Here is a 23,008-nt window from a genome sequence, read left to right on the forward strand (position 1 = left end):
TCCAAGGTTACAAGATTACTGTCTTCTAGGATTTTTATAGTTTCAGCCCTTACATTTAAATCTTTGATCCATTTGAGTTAATTTTTATATGTGATGTGAAGTAGGGATCCAAGTTCATTCTTCTGCCTGTGGATATTCAGTTATTTCATTATAGATATTGGTATTTCATATTGACTACAGTTTCTAAATGAAAAGACCATTCTTTCCCCCCATTGAATGTCTTGGTGCCCTTGTCAAAACTCACTTGTCCATAGATGTCTGAGTTTATTTCTGGGTTTCACTGATCTATATCTATCCTTATGCCAGAACTACATACTGTCTTTATTATAGGTTTGTACTAACAGTGTAATTGGGAATTCTGAATGAGTCCATCAGCATTGTTCTTCCCTTTCAAGATTGTTTTTAGCTCATCTCAGTCTGTAACATTTCCTTAAGGATTTCAGGATCAGTGTATCAGTGTCTGCAAAAAAAAAAAAAAAATGACAGAGTTTTGATAGGTACTGAATCTGTAGGTCAATTTGGGGAGTACTGCCATCTGAACATTATTAAGGCTTCCATTCCGTAAAATTAATAAAGCTTTTTTAAGCCATCAGTTTAAGGGCTGCTGCTGAACTGTTTTTTTAGGTCTCCAGAATCTTGATGAGAATCACAAGTTGGGGTCTTTTTTTTCCATAGCTACCTCTGGATCCTGCCTGTCGCTGTGAATGTAGGATTTTATAATGGAATGGCTTCTTCATCAGTGGAGTAACAGAAATTCTGATATATTGGTAGTCAGAATGCAAAACAGAATCATCACTACGAAGGGTATTTTGGCAGTACCTATGAAATTTACAGGATACCATGGGAGAGTTCCCTCCCATCCATCCACCCAGAATCCAGGCCAGCAAGCTTGTTTTCTGTCTCCCTCTTCCTGTTCCTTTAACTGAGGAAGTAGTCTTTTGCGAGTACCAGCATTATGTATGTATGTTTCATTTCCAGCCGCCATGCTATCCAAGCCTACAGCGTTGTCGCCTGTCCCCAAGGCGGTGCTAAACACCAGCTTGCTAAGTTACTAAGACCAGCATTCATCCTGTCTTCATCTAGGGTACTCAGCCTCAGTTCAGGTACTTAGATCCTGGTTTTCAGTTTTCTTTTGGATTTCTTCCCCTTGAGAATTTCCCCTAATTTCATAAAAGCTCAACTATCCACTTAAAAGGCTATCGCTGTCCCCTTTTCCAATATTTCTAAGTACTTTTTAACAGGATGATTTTTCTAATTAACTAGTACAAGAAAATGCCTAAAGTATTTGTAAATGTAAGCATATAGTAGATCAATAGACATAAGTACAATACATAAATCTGATTGACAGACTTTATTTTCCCTATGTTATTTTTTAGTTGCTGTTTTTTTCTACCCCCAGTAAATTCTAATGAAGGCCTGTTGCCTGCCTAATAAGGAGGTCACTGAAATGACTATATATAATTTTTTCCTTGGGAGTAACTTTTGATAGGTATGTGCTTACTGCCACTTAAAAAATTGTTTTCCTCGCTGTTTTGTAGTTTATCTGTGCTTTTCTTCTCTTGCTCTCTCCCTTGGTGATTTGAAGATTGTCTGTAGTGTTATGGTTAGATTTCTTTCTCTTTTGTGTATGTATATTTACTATAGGTTTTTGCTATGTGGTTACTGTGAGGCTTAGATAAAGTATATTTATAGCAGCCTATTTTTAAGTTGGTAAGTTGGAACACATTTTTACTCTCCCCGTTTTGTTTTTGATGTCACAGTTTACATCTTTTTATCTTGCATATCCGTGAAGACATTACATTGGTTATTGTTATTTTTTCTACTTTTCTTTTTTAATCCTTCATACTAGATTTATAAGCTATTAGCAGCCCATCACTGTTAAAACAGTGGACTATTCTGAATGTAAGTATATAATCCCTTTAATGGTGAAACTTTACTGTTTCCTGTTACTAATTAACACCCTTTTGTTTCAGTTTAAAGAAGTACATTTCCTGTAATAAAGCTGGTCTACGAGTGCTACATTTCTTCAGCTTTGTCTGTCTGGAAACCTCTTTATCTTTCGATTCTGAGGGACAACTTTGCTGGATAGAGTATTTTGGTTGGTAATTTTTTTTTTTTTCTGTTCATACTTTGTAGGCCAGAAGGGAGTTTTGTGATAGCTTCAAAGTTTCTGGTAAAAAAAAAAAAAAAATCTGCTGATGGACCTAGGGGGTTCCTTTGAATGTAACAAGGTTTTCTCGTGATGTTTGTTTTAAGATTAACTTTTACTTTTGACAGTTTAATTAGACATAAACTTGGTTTCTTCGTGTGGTTCTCTTCTGATTACCGGCACAGGGGGCAGGGAAGATAAAGGTGCGTTTGGGGAAAGTAAGGTAGGTATTAGAGAGGCTGTAGGTCAGGGGCAGAGTGTAGGCCTAGCATGCAGGAGGTCCTGGATTTAATTCAGGAAGGGAGAGGCAGGATTCAATATATCATTCCCAGTATGGGAGAGAGGCTTACCCGTGCCCAGACCGGAGATCTGTTTTCAACGTCTGTTGATTATCGTGATGTTGTGTGATGTCTTTCTCCCCTCCCCCACTCCCTAATTTATTTAAAGTACACCTCTGATAAACAGTACAGGGTTAGATCTGGCTTTTTTATACATTCTGATGTTCTCTGACTTATATTGGAGTGTACAGTCTATGGATATGGTTGATTTTAGGTCTGCTACTTTAGTACTGCTGGCTTGCTTTATTTTGTTCCCCACTCTTGCTTTCTTTGGATTATTCCAGTATTTTTTAGAATTCCATTTCAGTGTATCTACTGGCATTTGCTGTGTCTTCCTCTAATATTTTAATGGTTGATCTAAGTATTACAATATACATCATTAAGGGGCCACAGTCCACTTAGACGTGATACTGTACTACTTCATGTAAAATGCAGAAGTCTTACAATGATAAGGTCCATTTACCCCTCCCCGGGCTATTAAACGTATCATATGGATCTATATACCTTATTTGTCTTTTTCCAGAAGACACTCGGGAGAGAGTTCTGGGCTGGCAATCTTGAGGATGGCCTGAACGTGATGGACACATCACCACCATCATCACCATGGGGTAAGTAATGTGGCATAAAATACTTAGCCTGAATCTGATCATGCCTAGACAAGCAGGCAAATCCAAACTGAGAAACATTCTACAAAGCAACTGGCCTGACCTCTCCTAAAATGTCAGTGTCGTGACAAATCGGAGCAGGCTATATCAAACATAAAATACACATAAAAAAAAATATACACTGTATATATATTCATTTATAAAGATGTTAACACATAGATAAACATGTTACTGAAAATAAAGCAAATGTGGCAAAATGTTAAATTAATCGCAGTTCTGCCCTAAGTCTGAAATTATTCTACAATAAGAAGCCAAGGACCCTTTTAACATTGGGTAAGTTAAATAAGTACAATATAAAATATTCTTTACAGAGTGATTGGGTAGAAGTGAAGGAGTCAGAGATTAACTGTTAGGAAGTCAGACTCCTGTGTGTGCAACTGTTTGTCTTTTTAAACAAAACTTAGGACACTGTCCCCTTTTAAAAATGTATACAAGACACGGGACAGAGAGACTTACCAGTGATGAGTATTTCATGGTTACACAGATCACCCAATATGACTTCACTCACAGTTCTCTTTAAAAAGTTACTGGGTGACAATGAATGTGTGTATGTTCATGTATAACTGAAAAATTGTGCTCTACACTGGAATTTGACACAACATTGTAAAATGACTATAACTCAAAAAAAAATGTTTAAAAAGTTACTGGGGTTACAAAAAGAATGCAACTCTACCAGAAAATGGTTCAGCAACCCCCAGCCTTATCGCATGAGGATGCACACTGCATTTTTTACACACCTGTGTGCATCCTTCAAGAATATGGTGGGTTAAGTGCAGTTGGCTTGTCCAGTTGGAAAAAACTCACCTTTGAATTCAGTCTTCTCAGAGAACAAACTTACTGACAACAGAGCCTATCCATTTTACTTTGGCAAGTTATCTCTTAGCCCAACTCAGCCACTGGTAAAAGCACTTCTGTCCTTCTGCGATGATCCTCTCAGCTCCACAAATCATCCAGCCCACGGCCTGACAGGTACTTTAATTTGGGTGCTTCATGCGCAGGCCGCCTTTTTGCCAGTCTTGACAGGCCTAAAGAATTAATGCTTCAAGGAATTCACCCGAAACTGGGATGGTGGATCCTTGGTTTAGCTTCGGTGCAGCCTATATGATCAATCACTATTCTTGCTATACTTATGTAAATAATGAGGCCAAGTTTATTGAAATGGGGCATATTCTGTAAACCAATTAGTGTCAACTTGAATTATCTCTGATAGAAGTAGGGGTGATGGTGGGATCCAATATCTAACTGAATGTGAACTTGATGTAAAGTTCAGAGAAATCACTGTAATAGCTTTTAGATAATCTCTGTGCCTTTTGCTGTGTAGGCCACTCAGAAAACTTACCTGAACACCTGATGACATCATCCGAGACCCAAACTGCAAAGAATGCTTAACCCCAACATCTAGGTATCTTCTCTTCCCTGCTAGCTGCCCTCGGGACTCAGACAGGGTTTTTAGTGTGCACCAACCTTTCTTTTCCTTTTGTTTCCATAGAAATGCCTTATTAAATACCTGATTGGTCATACCATATAGACCTAACTTTGGGAGCCCACCTCCTGAAATGAGACATACTGTTTGTTTGTTTTAATATTGAGAATAGGTCAGTTCAGTCAGAGACTGGTCAGTGACATACGGAGCAATCTATAAACTTAGCTTCTGGACTGTGAAACTGCCTGGGGAAATTTCAAAGGCAGAGCTGAAGGGGAGTAGAACCGGTCACCCTAAACTATGCCTCTTTGGCATAAGGACTATTTTAGGCCAACTGTGTTTGAGAAACAGCAGACATAGGAAAAACTCTGAAAACCAAGCAGAAGTTACCCCTTTGTGAAAGAGAGAAACACATTTACAAGGGGAATCTTCACTTGTAACCGTCTCCTTCTCTGTACCAGGAAGAGGACGATGACTAAATCTCTCCTCAGTGGAGGCTGTAACAACTGGAACAAATGAAGATAACAAAATTAGACCTATGGGACAATTTCAAATAGGTAAGAATATGCTTAGAAAATAGTGTGACTAGACATATAACAAAATGTTAACAACATTTGCCTTTGGGTGGTATGGGATTATAGACATTTGTCCTTGTACTCATTTTTAAAGTTACTGTATATAAATTTATTATTTTGTGATCAGACAATATCTAGTAAATAATCTATACTCGCCCCTCTCTTATGAAATATTTTTTTGATCTGACCCTTGATTCTGAGCCTTCTGCAATATGCAGAATTATGACATGAGAATAGTTCAACAAAGTGTGTCATATTTAGACTGCCCCACTGGTGAGCAGCGCCTCAGGACTACTTCAGTCTTCTGGCAGATCTCACCACTGGACAGCACAGTGCTCTTCACTGAGCATTCCCTAGCGTTACTATCATTTCTAGAGGAACTTTGGTCCCAAACAAGAGCCCTCTTAACCCAGAGCTGGAATACCTTCTTCGTAGAACCCTTGTACCTCACATTACCAGGTGTATACAGAAGAGGTATGTTTTTAATGCTCTCTAATGCCATGAGCCCCTTGTTGGAAATCTGGGATCATATAGCCCATTGATAATTCTGTTACCACAAATTCTGGAAATCTTTCAAGCCATAGTCTTTCTAGTGGAAAACCAAGTAAACTTCATCATTTTCTTTCTTTGCTGCTTTCAAAACAGCATTTCTCTAGCACCCTTACATTTTCTAAAGGTTTCAAATGTTAAGCTGTTTTAAATCTTACAAAAGCGTTTCAGGGCTCTCCTGGGCTGATATGCAAATTACACTTTCACTTTAGATATTCCGACGCTACAGTGGGCATCAGTATGCTACTTATGGGTGGAAACTGCGTTTGTATTTTGTTCTACTTTTGGCCCAGGCGGGTATGAATGGGGGAGTCAGGTGGCATGGCCATGAATAGGACAGTTTCATTATGTTTTGAGATTCTTAAATGAATCTATTTGGAACATAAGCTAGAACCAGCCAAGTCTCTAGGGAAGTCCTGCAAAAAATGAAATCATTTTGCATCCAAACCTCAAAGACATAAATTCATGAAATTGAAAACTGAGTATCACTTTTAGCCCCTTAGGAAGCCTCAGTAAGAGATTAAAAAGGGAAATTATGGCCCTTCTCTATCACTGAGCAGTAAGAGATTACCTTTTCTCTGTGGATGATTTGAATTGGGGGAGTGGCACACTGCAGATGATTGGATCACTTTTTGTAATCTCAAAATGTGGTTTCCTGTTGAGTTTACATAAACTGAATACACTCAGGGAAAAATGGTCTCTGTGATGACTGGTCATAACTGCACTATGTTTGTGTTACAATGTCTTGCTTACCACTGTATCACCTGTGGCTAGCACAGGCCCTGGCATAAAGAAGGCCTTCAATAAATAAACTCTAGTTACTCTTAAAAAAAGAAGTTATCCTGAAGACACCAAAATGGAGATAATCAGAACTGCACTGGCACAAAACATGACAGAGAATCACAAAGGAAACCAAGTCTAATATTCTATATAGAAAAGTCCTCACCTGGAATTGGGAAAGCTCCATGAATGGCACCAGCTGCTGGTAAACCATTTGACTCTTCTTAGTTCCCTCATTTAGAAAGTGAGAGTGTTCTGGGTGTAAAATGTTCTAATTCTTTCTGAGGTTCTTCCTCTAAACCTCTCAGCCTTCCCCTGTGGACCAAATTGTATTTTAGATAAGTGAAGTGGTTCTTTTGCCAGTTTCCTCGCCTAGGACTTCAAGCTACTCTATGGGCCTTTCTAAAGATCACTTCTGTGTTCTATTTTAAGTGTCCTTCACATACAAGACTCTTGACCCATCCAAACTAGGTTATAATGCAAACCTCAAGTTCGCTGCACACTTTTCTGTCCTTATCTTAGCCTCTCTTCCATAGCAAGGAAACATCCTTGCAAGGCTGCTGCCCAAGATGGAGCTCAAAGTCTGCAGTGATACTTGGAATAAAGCCTTAGAGAATTTTAATTCCTACCATTGGCCTTCCCGACCTGGTGTTTTGACAAACTCAATCAACAACGTAAACAAATCAACTCTAACATATTCTTTAAGATGATTGCATCTTCTCAAACCCCAAGATCTAAATAGAAGACATTTTGGAAATCTCATAGAATAGACTAGTGGCCTCTCAAACTAAACTTAGGGTCTTTCATCTTATTTGTGACTAATCTAGTGCCTGACATTTACAGGTATATTGAATACATTTATTACCTTCCAGAGAGAAATACTTACTAGCATTCATCTGCTGTTTGTTTTTGTTTCCTTATCTGTGAGTTTTTCCCTTTCTCGTTTGCTTTCATAACTTTATCTTTGCCTCACACACGCATACAAATTTAGATACTGCATGAAAGAACTCCGACAACAACCATAAGAAATATAGGGACAGAGTAGACTACAGCACATGGAAATAGGAATTTTGTATGCATAAGAAATTATGTCTGATTCCAAAACTAATGGTGAGATTTGTTTAGAGATACGATGACATATGAAGAATGTAACAGAAAACGGCAACAAGATGATGAGTGGAATGAAATCTACCAAACACCTTACTTTCCTAGGTAATTAAATTTGTAGATTTTTAAAAGAATTCATATGTTATTTATCCTCACAAATACTCAAGAAGGCAAGCCAAGCATTAACTATTACTCTGACTTCACAAATGACAAAACGAAGGCCTAGGGGAGAGTCAGTTGTTTGTCTAAGATTAAAACTCAGATCTTCAAACTGAAACTTCCATCACCTTTTCAATATGCTCTGTAACATATTGTTAGCCAAAACTTAACCTAAACCACATTTGTTCTAAAGCATATTCATATACTTGATTCAGGAAGCAAGATAGCTAAACATAGTAAATCATTTTGATAATATAGAAACAAAACAGTGTGATCTGATTATGACGGGGGAAAAAAGCCCAGGCAGTTACTGTTATACATGAGACTCATTTTAGTACAGATAGTAATTGCAAGGAACCATGGGGTGGAAAAAGGGTGCTGAGTTTTCAGTGCAAATGCCACCTCAAAGCATCAAAATGTTTCAACATAGGCAAAACAAACATTCTCTGACATAAATCTTAGCAATGTTATCCTAGGACAGTCTACCCAGGCAATAGAAATAAAAGCAAAAATAAACAAATGGGACCTAATTAAACTTACAAGCTTTTGCACAGCAGAGGAAACCATAAGCAAAACAAAAAGACAACCTATGGAATGGGAAAAAACATTTCCAAAAGATGAGACTGACAAGGTCTTAATTTCCAGAATATATAAACCGCTCATACAGCTTAATAACAAAAAAACCAACAACCCAATCCAAAAATGGGCAGAAGACCTAAACAAGCAGTTCTCCAAGGAAGACATACAAATGGCCAATAGGCACATGAAAAAATGCTCACTATCACTAGTTATCAGAGAAATGCAAATCAAAACTACAATGAGGTATCACCTCACACCAGCCAGAAGGGCCATCATTCGAAAGTCCACAAATGATAAATGCTGGAAAAGGGAACCCTCCTACACTGCTGGTGGGAATGCAGTTTGATGCAGCTGTTACGGAAAACAGTGTGGAGATGCCTTAAAAAGCCACAAATAGACTTACCATATGATCCAGCAATCCCACTTCTGGGTGTATATCTGAAAGGAACTGTAAATGTGAAAAGATACATGCACCCCAATGTTCACAGCAGCACTATTTACAATAGCCAAGACATGGAAGCAGCCTAAAAGTCCATCGATAGATGACTGGATAAAGCAGCTGTGGTGAATTTATACAATGGAATACTACTCAGACATAAAAAAGAATAAAATGACATTTGCAGTAACGTGGATGGACCTGGAGATAGTCATTCTAAGTGAAGCAAGCCAGAAAGAGAGAAAAATATCATATATTACTTATATGTGGAATCTAAAAAAAAAAGGAAAAGAGACACTAATGAAGTCATCTATAAAACAGATACAGATTTGCAGACATACTAAACAAACTTACAGTTACTGGGGAAAGCGAGTGGGAAGGGATAAATTTGGGAGTTTAAGATTTACAAATGGTAACCACTATATATAAAAATAGATTAAAAAAAATTTCTTCTGTATAGCACAGGGAACTATGTTCAATATCTCATAATAACCTTTAATGAAAAAGAATATGAAAATGAATACATGTATGTATATGCATGACTGGGACATTAAGCTGTACACCAGAAATTGATACATTATAACTGACTATATATACTTCAGTTTAAAAAAAATGTTTCAACAACCTTTGTACACATTAGAAGTAAAATTTTAAATCACATCAGGAATGCTTGTAACAAATTAAAGTGCATGATCAGAGTATCCATTTTGGAGGTTGGCACTAACATTGGCAAGACAGCTGTACCTTATTGCTTAAAATTACTCCTGAAACAGTTTTCATTCAACCTAAGCAAAATACCTATATGCAAAGAAAAAGCATACACATTCAAATACTGAAATATTCTGAAAACCGAATCTCCCAACTACTTGGCAAACTTGGAAGATTCAGGGAAAATGAAAGCAGAGTGACAGTTCTAACAGTGGATGAGTATTTGGACCATTAGTCTCTTTTATACCTGAGATCCTAAGAGTCAATGAATCACATCTAAGTATCACAGTTCTCCTTACTAGTTATTTTGATGTCTTGCTAAATGACCTTCCATAACTACCCTTACTGAATAATGGCTACATAACTTGGGCTGGAATTCAGGGCCATTCAAAAACTAGCTTTCAATCTCTTCCTTCACACACTATCAGTGATGTGGAAAATCACGTCTTAAGAGTTTAAGAAACAAATCTGATTTGTAGTATTTGCCAGTTTTCATGTTGTTAATACTCCCACTGTGACCAGTTTCAACCTACCAAGGATTTTCAACTGGCTTGCAAACATCCCTGAATATTTAACAGTTGGCTCTGTCTACCCTGTACCAGTTGATTCAGCTCAGGCACACCACTGACTCACCCCATCTTCCAGTCAGATGAATTTATTGCAGCTGTACAAATATGCCTTTCCATTCCCTGTAACAAACTATGCCTCCATGTATGTTGGAGTGAATCCCATTTCATATCAAATTCCTAACCACGCTTAAGTTTCAACCTAAACACATCTCTTTCTTTCTAATATCACTGGGAGCTAATAAAGTGCTCTACACATAATGATACTTTTTTTTTTTTCATCTGTATATTTTGCCATCTGTGTCAGGCAATGATACTTCTTAGATTCTTAGTTTGGGAATAACTGGCAAGTGGTTTTTCAGTGACATGTAAGGCAATGACTAAATAAGTAGAGTCCATAAGAGTGTATCTGAGGGTGATTTTGAGGCTTAAAATTAAAAATAATACATGCAAATTAAAATTAGTTTGAATATGCATTCACTCGAAAATAACCTCAGAAGTCACACTCATGAAATAAATAGTTCAATACTATTAGTTTTGTCCTGGATCACTTGGGGTTCAAATACTCTCTCTACTACTTACTGCCTGGTGATACTGGGCAAGTTATTTAATATCTCCAAGCCCCAGTTTGCTCATCTGTAAATTGGACATAATAATACCTATTCTCATTAAGTTATTGTGAGTATTGTGTAGAATAATATACGTAAAGCACTTAAAACAGTGCCTGGCACATACTCAGCATTCATTGCACACTTGTTAGTAATAGTAAGTATAGTAATAACAATAGTGGAAAATAGTGCCTATCACTGAAAAATAAATCTCAAACATTATAAATAACATGAAATAAATGAATGTTAAATAGGAAAAGGGAGAAATAGGTGACTATTTACAGTAATCACAAACACAGAATTTGTTGCCTCCTAGGCCTTAAACTGAACCAAACACCAACTTTTACAACCCTAGTAACTTAAAATCCTAGTATCCCCTCCTGTCCCACTTTTTCCTTATCAAATAAGTCCATCATTTTCCCCACAGCCTGCTTCATAGCTCCCAGGTAGTGTCCCACTGTACAATGCCAAAGCCATAATCATGTTTCCAATGTCCACTTGTTAGAAACAAATTTTAAGATCAGCTTGTTGAAACCACTTCTAAGCCTGCAGCATTTACTTATCTATGGTACACATGGCCCCGACTCACATTAGCCTCAACAGCTTCATGAAGTGTCCCCCTCAAATGCTAGACAGATGAACCATGAAGGACATGGAACTGCTGACATTTCATTTAAACATATGACATTTTAAAAGGATTCTGGGTTACCTGCTTATTCCACATTGGATAAATATGCTGCCTCCACTGTAAATCCTGATGGGTAAGAAGAAAATGAGTAAAAGGAAAACTCTTTGCTCATAAGCGAGAAAGAATAAGAAAATACCCAGACACTCTGATCTAAAGAGAGTGTGTCTGCCTTTTCAGTTCACTGTGGAGATTGCTGAAAATACTGAAGGAAGAAAGTTAACAACTGATTGTCCCTTAGCAGAGAGCTGAAAAAGCACTGAAAAATGTGAGGGTCTCTCTTTGGCAACACGTATTTTGGAAATTAGGCATGTGAGAGAAACAGTTGGAGATTATACTCCTACTTGGGACTTTCACATGTTTCACATAAATAATTCCAAAAATGAGTATTTTTAATGCCTGTCTCAGAATGGCATCTAATCTCTCACAAGAATACAGAATCTTGACAAACAGGAAGTATTTGATTGTATTGCAATCTCTTTCCATAGGAGTATCAACCAACTATCTTTTCAAAGAAGCCACTTGCTCAAGCTCACCAGCTACTCAGCAGCAACGTGGAAACTGTCGCCAGGCCTCCTCAGGCCGCCGCCTCCTTAAGACACAAGAACAGTTAAGTTACACGCTGCCGTGTGACTCTACAACAAAATAAGAGATCTGATAACATGGAAGGTTAGGGTGCAGGTAGACAGCTACTCTGAGACTGCAGGTTCCAGTGCTCCAGCCTCTGGGAATGTTCCAGTAGTGACTTGCCCAAGATTGCAGTGAGTCACGAGATAGGTCAGGAAGGCAACTTCAAGCTCCTGCTGAGACTTCAGTGGAAGAAACTGAATCAGCTGAGCAGGAATAGACAGCAACTCTGAGCATTTCAGAGCAGATCCCACGGATGAGCTGGCTTCATTTAAGTGGCCTGAGGAAATCTCAGATCACTGGCTAGAGTTGAATGCAACGAGTAATTTCAAAGATTCAGTACTGGCAGCAGACTTTGTACATGTCTGTGAATACTGTGTGCCTTTGAATAGGCCGAAGACCCTTCTCAAAAGGCCCTCTAGGTAGCATAGTCTTGCAGGAGTAGGGGATGAAATAGATGTAAGAAATCATTTCCATTTCCTCTCTTCCTTAGGCAGGAAATTCAAACAGATGAGGTTGTGTAGGGAGACAAGTTAACAGTAAGAGATTAGGTCACATGGGCAGGGATTAATTTAGAAGGCAGAGTCAACAGAGATGGGGTGACAAACAGGAACAAAGAAAAGTTTGATGATCTAACCCTATAAAAAGGATGCCTTCAGTCAGAGGAAAGGGACACTGCCTCCAGAATTGTATTTTTGTTTTCAGCAAGTAGCAGGGAACCACTGAATCACTTGACCAAAGGTGGGAACTTAGAACAGCCATGAAATGGTAATGGCAGAGAAGAAAATTAAGGCAATGACTGTGAAATGACTCAGAAGTAAATGCCTCCGTTAGCATCTGTTTCTCAAGATTTAAAGACAAGAATCTCAGACCCTCTAATCATCCATTTCACAGGTTCTATCAGGCTTTACCACATAAAGCAATCCCGGGCCCTACAAAGACCAGTGGTTCCCTAGCCTCTCCCTGACAACCTAGCTTTGCTGGGAATAGGGTGCTGGGTGTGACGGCTGCCCGCCAGCTTCCTGCTGAGGAGCAAATGGCTACAACTAAGCACTCCTTTCAAAACATCAGGGTGCTCAAGCCACTGGTTTGGTGCTCTCTTCCCTTGAGACCGTGTAACAATTCAAGGGCTATGGAGATTAAGAGCCCATTTAAAGAGACAGCCATAAAAGTTGAACATCATGCATTTCTAAGGATGTCACAGCACCTTGGTGATGAATGCACAAAATGGTTGTGTGTTGTGGGTCTTTGGGCAGAATCTCTCAAAGCTGGGAGATCAGGGTGGGGGTAGGATGTGTAAGTCTGTCCCTCAACCTGGAGTCCTTGTGAGAGTGGGCTAAGTGCTGGGCTCAGTCACCACCTGAAAGGATTAGCAGTTTTTCAGATAAATCATGGACATCCTAGAAGCCCTGCCTGCTAGTAAGTACACAGTTCGTTACACAGGATCATAAACCCTTGATAAGTTGCACAGTGGGTGCCCTCTAAAAATGTCCTAGTCAAGTAAGTGCCCAGCCGCCTGATCCTTCTCCAGATCATCCTCCACGGTCACCCCATCCCAGTGCATCACCTGAGGTGCTGAGGTACAGAGTGAGCTTTCACTGCTTCCCATCAGCAGTTGTCATGCCCCTATAAATTGTATAACCTAAGCAATTTCATGTAAACTATGCATCTTGTAATCATCCGGCAAAACTACAACAATGACACATGTGTGTCTGTCTACACACATGTGCGGATAAATCCATTCATTGGATTTTTGTGATCTCAACACTGCAAAATACTAAAATACATAATGTGCGGCTGGGGCTTCTCCCAAAGTTCACCTCTCGGAAAGATACTCTCTCTAAACAAAATTAAAAGCAATAAACACACCACCTGGAACTCATGCCTCATCCTTCCCTTATCATTGTGGCCTTCATCCAAGACATCATCTCATCTGGCCTGTCTCCCAGCCTCACGTCTGCCCACTGTGAGGCTACGTCACTCTAGGAGTGTTCCTCTTGCATGCTTTTGGCTTTCACTGAGAGTCCCATCTCCAGGCTGCCATCTTCTCATTTGTCTCTTCAAAGCCTTCCCCACTAATGAATATGGAGGTTAGACAGACAAATGAGGGGATAATTGAAGATGAGAGCCTGCTATAAAGATATTTCATTGATAAGGCCCACAACAATGTGGCCAAATGGGGCCAGATACAGAAATTCAATTTGTATAAGTCTGCATAGCTGGGCTACCTGGCAAGGATCTGAAATACCAGTTTTGTCACTTACACGTCAGTAAGACTGCTCTGGGCAAACTGTACCAACTACATTGTCATAGTCCTGTATTAAAAATTTCCCAGTTCCAAAAAGATGTAGTACATACTGTTCAAGAGACTAAATATGAGTTCTTTCCTTTCCTCTTCCTTATCATTTGTCATAAATGATTCACCTAAAAGCCTCTCTTTACACTGACTCACCCAGAGAAGTACCCAATTATGCCTTTCTTTCTAACGCAGTTCCCTCTTCATCATCAGTCTTGATCCTTCCTTCACAGACATCTCCAATCTCGGCTACAGCCCAGTCCCTCAATAGCTGTGCTGTGAAATTTCATCAAGGCCTTTTGAAAAAGCTAGGGGGTGGGTCGAGGGTTCAGTTGTGTGACTTGGGTAAGCTCCTTCATCTCTGAAGCTCAGTTTTCCAATCTGTTAAGGAGGGACATAGAGTAAATTATCATCAAGGTTCCCTTGAGATCTGAGAAGAACCAAAGATGCTGAAATAAAAGAGGGGGGAAAAGAGTAAGAGAGGTAATTAGCTTATCTGTCTCGGGAGCTTGTAAGCTGCCCCTACTTTCCACTCTCCCTAAACTTGTCTCTGTCATCAAAAGCCCAGAGCCTTCCTATTTATCAAAACATACCATCAAGAAAGATACTGTCAGATATTGGCCTGCACTATAAACGCTTCAAGATCAGAGACAATCTTTGTATTCTCAATGTTTAGACCCTAGCTCTCATCCTCTCAGTTCTTTAACTACTGAATGTGATGTGTCTCCCAGGCATCTTTTAAATTAAAACCTTATCTCTAAATAGAATGAAAGATTTCATCTCCTAATAAAGAAATTTTAAGAGAAGTAGGGAATAGAGGATATTTATTGCATAGCATCCTTTCTGTATGCCTGAAAATTGGTTCATTTTATTTTATTTTGGTCTAACCATGAAGCAGGTTAGAGAGTTGAAGTAGATCTAGGAAGAGAAACCCCTGGGAGACTGAGAGCAATCCCTACTTGTGTCAGTCAGATTCCTGGCAGGAAAGAGATGGGGGTGAGTCTTACAAAGGTCCATTTAAGGAAATCCAACAGTGGAGAATCCAGTACTCTGGAAATAGCACAGCAGGGAGCCATTAGCACTCAGGCTGGAAAAGGCTGGGGCCCTAGCCCCCTGACAGGAGTTGTTGCCTTCAGCAGAGGAAGCCAAACCCCAATGACAGGGCAGGAAGGGATCTGGGAGAACAAAAGCCCAGAGTCTCATTCTCCTCCTGCCCACCGAGCTCTTACTGGGACCTCACACTAGCCAAAACCAACGGGCAAGGGAGCCCATAGAGGCAATCTATGAAAATAAGCCTGCGGAGACAGAGTAGGTTGGAAAAAGCAGAAAGGAGCCCTGGAGTGACCAATGGGGAAGATGCAGCCCACTACTCAGACCGCTCATGCCCAGCACAGCTCCCACGCACAGCTATGGCAGCAGAGCGCGGTTCTGACCCCTGCATCACAAGACCCTGTGTTCATCGCTCGTCTCCACACACTGGCCTCCAAGAAAATAAGAGCCAGAGTCCTCATGCCTAGGATAAAATCAGTCTGTTCCTTTTGAAGCCACAGAGAAGTACCCCTACCGCATTTGAGCCTGGCCTGAGGTGGGAGGCCCTGCGCTTTAAAGCCCTGGTGCCCGTTCAGCGTAAGTAAGCCTCCGTGCTCCAGACGTGAGCCGTGTGGGTGTTGGAGTCCGTGCTCTTGCCCACAGCCCAGTCACACCTCAGCTGGCTTGAAAACGCCTTACAATGACCAAATCTGTGGGGTTTCAAGTCTACAGGCTTCCTTCTGTGAAGACAAAATAACCTGGGTGTCTTCTCAGATTGGATTCCTCTTTTGAAGAGGTAGCATTCTGGCAGAGAACTATAACTTCCTGTAGCTTCTAGCAAGTGCCTCTCGCTTGAAAGAAATAGGGTTTCGCCCCAGAGGGCTTTAGGAGGGAACACAAACTAGAAAGATCACTCAGAGCCACAAAAGCAGATTCTCTCTCTCCCTCTTTTCTCCTTTTTTGTCTAATTTTGCTTTGGCCATAAAGCATGAATCAGACTGTAGAAATTAAAGTCCCATCTTGGCTTTAATGAAGTCCAATTTCAGTGCTGATGAAATCCCTGACAGCAATGTGGGCTTGTTTACTCTTCACTGAAAGGAATGCTCCACCAGAATTCATAGGAAAATAACCCTTTCCAAGAAGCTAATGGAATAAAAAAAAAATGTTTTTAATCTCTTTGAAAAATATGCCAGAATAATCACAGATTCTCTATTAGCAAAAGTAAAATAGTACCCTTTCTTGTATAAATATAGTCCTTCTTGCTTGGGAGCAAACTGTCAAAAGATTCTAGGTTTCAAAAGAAGGATGGATTTAAGACAAGCCAGAATGATGTCAAATTTCATGGAGTCCAGATGGTTCTGTCAGACTTGTCTTCGGCTGCTTGGTTTGTGATGATTTTTTTTTCCTAAGAGCTAAATAGACGTGGGTGATTGAAACAGAGCAAGCAAGCCCGGGAATCCATCTGAATCGTGGTAGTAAATGTTTTCAAATGTGGGCCCATCCTGAGCTCTACTTCTTTTAACAGTTCTCCCCCTCTGAGAGGTGAGGCTCTGAAGCCAAGTCAGTGCGGTGCTCTCACCATGCAGTGACCCCAGCTGATTGGACCAAAAGTGGACACTTGACTCAGGGAAACCAATTCACAGTCTAGATTGGCAAGGAAAAATGTCTTTTCACCATTTGGTGTTGGGACGTAGAAAGTTCAGGACAAATAACGGTAGGCATTCATTTTGTAAACTGATGTAATGTGGATTGAAGAAAATAAAGAAATAATCCCTTTTAAAATTGCACCCAAAACAATAAAATACTTAGGAATAAATCTGAGCAAGGAGGTGAAAGACTTATAGAGAACTATAAAACATTGATTAAGGAAATTAAAGAAGACTTAAAGAAATGGAAAGATATCCCATTCTCTTGGATTGGAAGAATCAATATCGTTAAAATGGCCATACTGCCCAAGGCAATCTGCAGACTTAATGCAATCCCTATCAAATTACCCAGGACATTTTTCACACGACTAGAACAAACAATCCTAAAGTTTATATAGAATCGCAAAAGACCCAGAATTGCCAGAGCAATATTGAAGAAAAAGAATGAAGCTGGAGGAATAACCCTCCCAGACTGCAGACAATACTACAGAGCTAAATTCAAAACAGCATGGTATTGGCATAAAAACAGACATATGGATCAATGGAACAGAATAGAGAGCGCAGAAATAAATCCACAGGACCTATAGTCAATCTCCAACAAAGGAGGCAAGAATACACAATGGAGAAAAGATAGTCTCTTCAGCAAGTGGTGTTGGGAAAGCTGGACAGCAGCATGTATATCAGTGAAGTTAGAACACTCCCTCACACCAAACACAAAAATAAACTCAAAATGGCTTAAAGACTTAGGTGTAAGACAAGACACGATAAATCTCCTAGAAGAAAACACAGGCAAAATATTCTGACATAAATCTTAGCAATATTCTAGGGCAGTCCACCCAGGCAATGGAAATAAGAGCAAAAATAAACAAATGGGACCTAATTAAACTCATAAGCTTTTGCACAGCAAAGGAAACCACAAGCAAAACAAAAAGACAACCTATAGGATGGGAGAAAATATTTGCAAATGATGCGACTGACAATGGCTTAATTTCCAGAATATATAAACAGTTTATACAACTTAATAGCAAAAAAGACAAACAACCCAATCCAAAAATGGGCAGAAGACTTCAACAAGCATTTCTCCAATGAAGACATACGAATGGCCAAGAGACATATGAAAAAATGCTCAATATCACTAATTATCAGAGAAATGCATATCAAAACTACAATAAGGTATCCCCTCACACCAGTCAGAATGGCCATCATTCAAAAGTCCACAAACAATAAATGCTGGAGAGGCTGTGGAGAAAAGGGAACCCTCCTACACTGTTGGTGGGAATGTAGTTTGGTGCAGCCACTGTGGAAAACAGTATGGAGATTCCTCAAAAGACTAGGAATAGACTTACCATATGACCCAGGAATCCCACTCCTGGGCTTGTATCCAGAAGGAACCCTACTTCAGAAAGACACCTGCACCCCAGTGTTCGTAGCAGCACTATCTACAATAGCTAAGACATGGAAACAACCTAAATGTTCATTGACAGATGACTGGATAAAGATGTGGTATATTTATACAGTGGAATACTACTCAGCCATAAAAAATAATAAAATAATGCTATTTGCAGCAACATGGATGGACCTAGAGATCATCATTCTAAGTGAAGTCAGCCAGAAAGAGAAAGAAAAATACCATATGATATCAGTCATATGTGGAATCTAAAAAAGAAAATAGGACCCTATGACCTCATCTATAAAACAGAAAGAGACTCGCAGGCATAGAAAACAAGCTTATGGTTACTGGGGAAAAGGGGTGGGAGGGGATAAATTTGGGAGTTTGAGATTTACAAATGTTAGCCACTATGTATAAAAATAGATTTTTTAAAAAGTTTCTTTTGTATAGCACTGGGAACTGTGTTCAATATTTTGTAGTAACCTTTAATGGAAAAAAATATGAAAACAAATAAATGTATGTACATGCATGACTGGGACATTGTGCTGTACACCAGACGTTGACAGACTGTAATTGATTATACTTCAATTAAAAAAAAGTCAACTGAAGGCCACCATTTAGAGGCAGCTATGACGTGCCATATGTAAACATGGTGGAAGAATCAGCCTAAAGAGCGAGAGAAGTACAAAGCCAATAACAGGGATTAGCAGATATAAAAGACCATGTGGTCCCAAAGAGTGAAATGCGTATAGCTAGGAGGGGTCTGCCTTCCCATCTATGTTGACTTTCCAGGTCCTGTTTCCAGTCCCTAGTGAGGCGGGAATACATCCTTGCCCTTGGCATTGTCGACATGCCCTTGTATTCCTCCAGGGAATGTCCCCTTTTAGTTTAACCCACTTTGGATTTTACCAGCAAAATTATCTGAGGAGATAATTACCTCTGGAAAAAACCTGAATCAGGTATCTCAGGGCTTTAGCCTCCAGCAGCAATACCATGCAGGCACAGAGATTCCCACAGAAGTGTTCAGCCTGGTTCTCTAATAGCAAGACAGAGGACATCAAAGGGAATTTCTCTGCACGGTCAGAAGAGACAAGAGGATTGGCAGCTGTTCAGCAGAGGATGGAGTAACCCTGAGGCAGCTCTGAATGCCCCAGCACTGGAGGTGGGAGAGCTGGGAGGGTACATATCAGAGGCAGGGCTTTCAAGGGACTTGGTTCGTTACTCTGTTCTCTGTTAATACTTTATACTTAGCAGAACTCCAACAGCTGTGTTTACATTTGGCTGTCACCTGTAGCACTGCCTGTTTTATGCATCAACCTAAACTTCGTTTTAACCACACCAAGCTTAGAACACACTAACCCTATCAAATCGCACGTGTTTAATTCAGCCAGGATAAAAACCATTAAAGTTAATTTTTAAAGCAGCACCTTATAAAATATGTAACATGTTCTACAAAATGACACGACGTACTTTCAGGTTTCAAAGCCCTTGCTTGCTGATTGTTCACATCATAGCACCAGGTAATGACTAAGTTGTGGGTTACACGCCGTGGAGGCTCTCACACATTATATTCCACTTTCGTCAGCCCTACAGCAGCCCTGTGAGCTCAGCAGGGCAGGCATTAATAAATTCATTGTCAGTGGAAAAAGCGAGGCTCAGTAAGTCAGCTGCAGCGACCCCAGGCTTTATGGCTAATACGTGAGCAAGTCAGGACACAGATTCAGAAGTTCTAACTCTAAAGCCTATAATCCTTTCCCCCAGAGAGGAAGTGCAGAATTGTACAGAATGTCTAAAACGCAGCCTTTATTGTGGGAACCTATTTCACGTGGGTTCTCACTGCACTGTTTGCAGTTCATAAGACCTGAGAGCACTCCTTGAGAGGAAGACTGTGTCTGACTTGCCCGCGGCTGCATGCCTAGCACCCTGAACGCTCTTAGGTACCTAAAAGGTGTGTGACTTGGATTGGGTTTCCCAAAAGCAAGCCCTGAGATAAGGATTCATGTGAAAATGGTTTATAAGGAGGTGTTCCCAGGAAATCCATAGGGGACTAGGAAAATGAGACTAAGAGGAGGAGGAGGCCAAGCAAGGACAGGACAGTGACTCCCAAGGATCGGAACTGGCTCAGTCCCGCCAGGGAGACAGTCTGACTTCAGACTTGTCCCCATGAGGGGGCATGATGGCTGGAACATTTATTCCTTCTCACCTATCAATTACTGGTTAAGGGATGCCCACAAGGGGATGTAAATTCCCAGGCCCTTTTAGTTCTTCAGGCAAAGTGGGTTCTGGCAGCTTGAGGGCAACCCTTTGACAAAGAGACACAGATGCTGGCTTCAGGGAGTCAAAGGCACAAAAATTACAAAAGGATCCATGGGAACACGGATGGGGCACTGACAGCATCTGGCACAGGTTCAATAAGTATTTCTTGAATGAAAGAAATAGAGACAGAAAGGAGGAAGGGCAGAAGGGCAGCCTACTGTTTTCCACGTGCTTAGTGATATTACCTCAGCCAAATCTCCTGGCAACCCTTGCAGATAGATACGCTTTTCTCCATTTGACTGATCAGGGAACTCAAGCTCAGAATGTTTAAGGAGTTTGCCTAAGGTTACGCAACTTATAATAATACAGCCCCAATTCAGACAGGTCCGTCTAGCTTTACAGCCTCTGCACTTGGCCCTCCTGCACTCTGTCTCACCGAGCTGTCCTTCACGTGCCTGACCTCCATGGAAACTGCCCGCCTCCCTTTTCAACTCACCAAGAGTGAGCTGAGCTCTGCCAGGTCACAGTTTGGATCAGTCTGCAACCACGTTCTTGAGTCCCATGCATATTTCTTTTCTTATACCCTTAGACCTTGCCCATTTGAAACAGGATCCGGAAACAGCAACAACAAAAGAGTTGGACATACAGGCGATCAGATAAAAGGTGGTGGCCCATTGCTATGCGAAAGCAGTGAACGAAGCCAAGTCCTAATCAAGAATCTCATCTCCTGCAATCTCCTGGCATTTTCAGCAGACTGCAGTTTTCTGAGAATGTCTTGTGTTTTCCAGAGCATGTCTGCTCAGAATGTATGAGCCAACACCTCCTAGGGATTTTCCATCACTTGTTTGTATTGTGCCTGGATCTACTCGAATGAGTTTATTATAAATAAGATAGAGTGGTGGGATTTTTTTCATGAATTGAGACTGAAAATTGGTTTTAAATATTGTTTTCTGCTTTAAACTAACTATAAATGGCATTTAGACTGATTGCACTATTAGTAGGTAAAGAGTGCTGAGTTTTTAAGGGATTACAACCTGATTTAATATAATTACGAAACCAAATTACAATCAGACGGGTTGGGTAGGAGGTTGTAAGAAGCAGCCATTTCCTTTTTTCCTGTATAATACTCAAGCCTATCCCATTAAACATTCAATTCTCTTTCAAAAGAAGAGAAAGAAAATAGAATTGCACATGTTCCCAGAGCTTAGCACTCTAGTGTAACTTGCCTCTGCTCTCCTCCAGGATCCCTCTGTCTATGATGGTTTCTCCGCCAGGAAAACACATCCATCCAGCTTGTCTCCTGAGACATCCTAACCACCCTCTTAACTTCAGTTCTCCAACAGGACTGCTCTGAGGCGGACAGAGGTGGATGGCTCTATCTGGGGTCTGCCGTAGGGCGAAACTATGGAAGCAGATTGAATTCCATCTTTCCCTTCCTTTCTTGTGGTCCTTTAGCTTTTCAATGTCCTCCTCTTTCCCCACCAAGCTTCTCAAGTGCTCATACCCGACAGCGTTGATGACTGATTATCAGTGAAGTTTTGAAGCTCTCTCAAAGGCATTTCCTTTTACAGGAGACCAAGCAGCAGCAGCAGTGACAACAAAACAAACCCAAACCCCCACAACGTTTAACTGAAAGGGAGATAAGACAGTGTGGCAGCCTCACGAGGACACGTGTCAGGATGAAGCTTCTCAAAGTGGCGCACGGAGGCCGTGATCTAGTTCGCCAACGGGGTATGTAAACAGAGGAGACGCCTGCACTTGTAGCAACTTTTAATAAGAAATTTAACCACATTCATCATATCTGATTCATATAAAGTGAAAATTGCTCCTCCCCAAAATGGAAAAAATTCAACCCTGGCACCTAGGTCTCTTTTAATTTCCCTTTTAGACATCAAAATAACCTCAACTTTTTTTTCCAGCTGGCACACAGCTGACCACAGAAGCATAAGTCAGTCCCACAGAGCCTAGCTCACTTCAGGAGAATCATCCAGCCGCCCTAGATTCATGAACAGTAATAAAGAGCTGTTATTTTAAGCCACTAAGTTTGGAGCAGTTTGTTTTACAGCAGCTGATACGGGGCTAACTGATGTGGGGCTCAATCTTCATCATAAACAAGCTAGCACTATGTAAAGCCCAAGCGCTACATACAAAAAAAAGCAGCCCCTTGGAAGAAAGACACGTGTTCTTATACTAGGAATAACTAAGTAAACTACGTGCACACATATAAAACCTGCTACAGTGTGTTCCTTTATTATGTGATTTATCAAACATGAAAAGGGTAAGCTTGGACACTGCCCATAATTTATGAAAAGGTAGCTTTTAAATTATTATTTTCGGTTTTACGGAGATTGCAAACAGCCTACTTCAGCTCCCACCATCTTCACATTTTACCATTATTAAAACATTCTCTCATCTGTGACATCCTTGACTCATGTGA

At 40.3% G+C, this 23,008-nt stretch overlaps 2 long non-coding RNA genes across 7 annotated transcripts in view; one reads left to right on the forward strand and one right to left on the reverse strand.

Moving 5' to 3' along the window:
* The first annotated feature begins 1,973 nt into the window (after positions 1 to 1,973).
* On the forward strand, positions 1,974 to 22,645 carry LOC116662019. 3 transcript variants are annotated; one of them, XR_004317996.1, is made up of 5 exons: positions 1,974 to 2,098; positions 3,011 to 3,095; positions 4,474 to 4,554; positions 5,037 to 5,132; positions 22,143 to 22,645. It is a non-coding gene; the product is annotated as an uncharacterized LOC116662019 (long non-coding RNA). The 3 variants fall into 3 exon arrangements; XR_004317995.1 differs by lacking the exon at positions 1,974 to 2,098 and having other exon boundaries at positions 2,964 to 3,095; positions 22,143 to 22,302; positions 22,491 to 22,645; XR_004317994.1 differs by lacking the exon at positions 1,974 to 2,098 and having other exon boundaries at positions 2,964 to 3,095.
* The window catches only part of LOC116662020, a 114,692-nt gene continuing 94,777 nt past the window's right edge, over positions 3,094 to 23,008 (reverse strand). For all 4 annotated transcript variants that reach the window (XR_004318000.1, XR_004317998.1, XR_004317997.1 and 1 more), the window contains 2 exons: positions 6,646 to 6,794; positions 3,094 to 5,081 (listed from right to left, as the gene is read on the reverse strand). This is a non-coding gene — a long non-coding RNA (uncharacterized LOC116662020). The remainder of the gene's footprint in view (positions 5,082 to 6,645; positions 6,795 to 23,008) is intronic.

This window comes from Camelus ferus, chromosome X, assembly GCF_009834535.1.
Source record: "Camelus ferus isolate YT-003-E chromosome X, BCGSAC_Cfer_1.0, whole genome shotgun sequence".
NCBI lineage: Eukaryota > Metazoa > Chordata > Mammalia > Artiodactyla > Camelidae > Camelus > Camelus ferus.